We start from the raw sequence: 4,158 nt of genomic DNA on the forward strand, positions 1-4,158 counted from the left end.
AACTCAGATTTTTTTTCAATCTTTTCAATCTTATATTCAAATTCCTTCTCGATTCGTTCACACTCATTTTTATGATCTTTCTTTAAGTTTTTTATATAATCCTCATTAGCATAATTTTTAAGGTATAAATTTATGTAATTATCTTTATGGTTCACAATGGTCTTTTCTAGCTCAACAATCTTCTCTCTCATCTCCTTTATAATATATGCCATTAAAAAAAATTGATCAGTTAAAGATCTATGCAGTGAAATCAGTTAAAAGAAACAAGAACAGTTAAGCTCAAAAAAATAGAAAAACACTAAAACTGATGAGGATTTAGTAAAACGACGAGAAACTGTCAAAAATCAGTAAAAACAGTCAAAACCTGTTGAAAACAGTTAAAAACTATTAAAAACAGTCAAAGACAGTTAAAACTGATGAAAAACAATTTACTTAACGCAGAACAAATCAAAAATTCTCAAACAGTTAAAACACACATAAAACAGATATACGATGATCCAAAAATAAAATCTAAACACGATTGAAAAAACACGAACAATTAGAAACCTAAAAAAAATAAAATTGTCCAAGTCCAAATTACATAAAACAGTTCAAGTACATATGACCCAAAAAAGAATTCCTTGATATGATTACACCAAATGAAATGCTTGATCAATTCAACTGATTGATGTTGAAATGAATTCTTTGATTAATCTGTGTAGCAACTTGAGGTCTGTTGAACAGCACCAAGCTGTCCATTGTTATTGCTGCTGCTGTTATTACAATCAAAATGAAACTGCTTTCCACTCTGTATGCTTAAACCATTTGCATCTTGGATTGGTGCTGAGCTGCTGCTGTATAAATTGCTTATGTATAGCAAAATGAAGCTGCTGTTCCAGTCCTCAAATTGCAAACACATGAATAGAAACCTTCTATAGTACTTGCTGTTACAAGTAGTTGTCCGCAATGTTGTTGCTGCTGCTGTTACAAAACAACAAACACAGTCCCTGTCACCAAACAGCTCAACAAACAGATTTTAAGATTTGCTGCTGTTTCATATTTGCTGTTGTTTCAGATTTACTGTTGTTTCAAATTTTACTGCAAAACACACAAATAGTTTAACCAATCTGTCAAAATTAAATCCAATTCTCAGCTGGCACTACAAGATCTGATTTGCAGACTCCCACTCTTGGTTCCTAAAGCAACCCTTCAAGTGTGACCTCCTTATCAGAAGAAGGGAATGATAATGAAGTGAGTGTTGCTGGTTCCTGGGCTATAGATTTGATCTATGACAGCATCTGTCATTACCAAAAACGATATCTACAGCTTTAAGTCTAATCCAAAACAGTTGCTATTTCTCAATGGAGTTAGAACACTTGAAAACAAAATCTGTTTATCACAGGTTCTCTTTGATTCGGGTTTGTCCAGCTCGCTTAATTGGAATTTCTTCTTGTGCTCTTCCTATCACTGCTGCTTCTCACGCTCAAATCAGTCAAGACTGCACATTAAATCAGTTAAGATAGTTTATGTTCCAGACTCAAATCCACAATGCTCAATTGCAATCAAACATGCATGCTGTCAAAACCCGATTACCAAACAGATTATCAAACAGTCTAAACTGTTAAGAACCAGCAGACTTCTACAAATCAAATCAGACTGTTAAGAACTCAGAATCAAATTCAAAAGTAGAAAATCAAATAACAGCTACAATCAAATGAATATCAAACCAAAATCAGGTCTGCTCAATGTGAAAACTAATAATTCAATGAATGAACATTGAAGTCAAATACTGCAGCTTCAAGACTGTTTTAAAATTTGATCAAAACTGCAGCTTCAAGCAAATTGACTGGAGGTCTGGACAAACTTACACTCGACAGCTTCTATAATGATACAGTCAGAAGAACCAACCAGACTGGACACTCAAGATTGAAATACAGAAACACAAACATCCAGCAAAGCCTTTTCTGCTATGCTTTTTGTTACCACACTGTTCTTTCAAACAAATTTTCCTTGAGCTGTTGAGTCTTCCAAACCAATATTTTCTATTGTACTTCTTCCCAATATTAAACTCTAAAATCTCAAATGGTTAGTCAGTTTATGATTGAAACAGCTTGTGTAAATCTAGCAAACACAAATGTAAAGCAGTAACTTCAGAATTCAGTCTCAATTGAGCCAAAATAAAACTCAAAACTCAATCAAATTTCCTCATCAATATTTGAAGGCTAAAAATAGTGAGTATGGTTTGCAAATTAGGATTAAACCAAAATGACCTTAGTAACGTGTAAGATATCTATGCAGCTTCCTCTCTTCTCTTCCACAAAACTAACTTTGTCACTGATTAATACACTTGAATAACCCTTGAAATCAACAAGACTATACAATTTAGCAAAAATAGGTCAAACAGCAGTTGTGAAGAAGATGAACATTCAAGCAATTTTCACCAATTGAATAACCAATCCAGTCACAACTCAAGTGATTTCCTAAATCGCATAACACAAGAATGAAAACAGTGAACAAGGTATTGATCGATTTATCCAAATGAATCAAGAAATAGTGAACAAATAAGAATCTGGGCAAGTTGAATTGAGCGGTTTAGAAGTCCGGACACTTATCCGGTCAAAAGGTGATCGGTTTATGAATAAACCGCTCAAACTAAACCTTGAAATGAAATGAAATCGAGAAGAAACAGCAAACCTGTTGATCGATTTAGAATCCGGTCAAGACTTCTGCGATTTAGCTCCTTAATCCGCTGAAGTAGTATGCGGTATAGCTTAAACCGCTCAAGACTTGTAAGAATCCGCTCAAGTACACCGATCAAGCTATGTGCGGTTTATACTTGGACTAGAAACTGATTGATGGTATTAATCACTCGGTGAACACTCCGGTCAAAGAGTATGCGGTTTACCTCTTATCCGCTCAAACTGAGTACGATCGATTTAGAAGCAAGAACTAGGAATGAGAGTCTGTGTTATGATCGGTTTGGACTGTTGGGCCATGAAGATGGGCTTATGAGACTGGACGGTTTAACAAAAATTAAAAGAACTCAAAATTAAAAACAGATCAAAAACTAACAAAAACACAAAAATAGAAAATCTTTTAAAAAAATGGATCAAAAACACTAGTTTTAAAAAAAATTCAAGAACACGAAAAAATTCAAGAACACGAAAAAATTCTAAAACACAAAATCCACCAAAAATTAAAAAACAAATGATCAAATCACAAATATTTGTGAGTAACAAAGATTCACAATTCAATTTCGATCATTTTGATCCTATTTATAACACGAAAACACAAGATTTAAAAAAAAATTCAGATCAAACAGAAGGAAAAAATTAAGAACTCAAAGAACTGAAAAAAAATTCAGAAAAACTAAATTTTTTTTTCAAAAACTTGATCTTTTACTCTGATTTCTTACACACTTGCTTTGATACCAATTGTTTGTCCCTAAATTCACTGATCAATCTTCATTAATCTTCATAATCATGGCAGATCAGAATATTGCATTCAAGAACATCAAGAACATTGAGAGAAAAAGTCAATCTTTACAATTCTGGTCAAACCTCTTATTACGTAAATGAATATACAAATGAGCTCTCTCTTTTTCAAATTACAAAGACAACCCATATTTATATGGTCAAACATCTAAAGACAAGTCAAAGTCAAACTCCTATAAGAAAAGTCAAACACGCTGACTTTTACAATTATAGACTATATTTAACTTTCAAGACGAATACAATTAATACTGATTTTCAAACCTAACAAGAGGGAAAGAGAGGGAGTTTCAAGTTTTGAAATGAGAAAATGAGTTGTAATTGGAGAAATGATGCTATTTATGTAATAGTCTGGTTATTATTTTTTGTTATATATATATGTATATATTTATTTATAAATATACATATATATATGATATATGTGAAGGTAATGTGTAGGTGTGTGTGTGGGAGTATTAAAATAGTAAAAGAAGGGAGAGGGGTCGGCTAATTAGCCGCCTCTCAATCTCCTTGTGGGTATGTATGTATATAAAGAAATTTGAGAAGGAAAAACACACACATCACACTTTCCATATTTAGAAGTTTTTCTCTGAGAATTTGAAGAATTCGCACAAGAAGAAGAAGAAAAAGGTTTCAACGGCTTTGATTCTCGACTTATTAAGGTGAGTGTATAGGGCTTTGAATATGA

Source organism: Cynara cardunculus (genome assembly GCF_001531365.2).
Source record: "Cynara cardunculus var. scolymus isolate 2C chromosome LG 8, CcrdV1, whole genome shotgun sequence".
Lineage (NCBI taxonomy): Eukaryota > Viridiplantae > Streptophyta > Magnoliopsida > Asterales > Asteraceae > Cynara > Cynara cardunculus.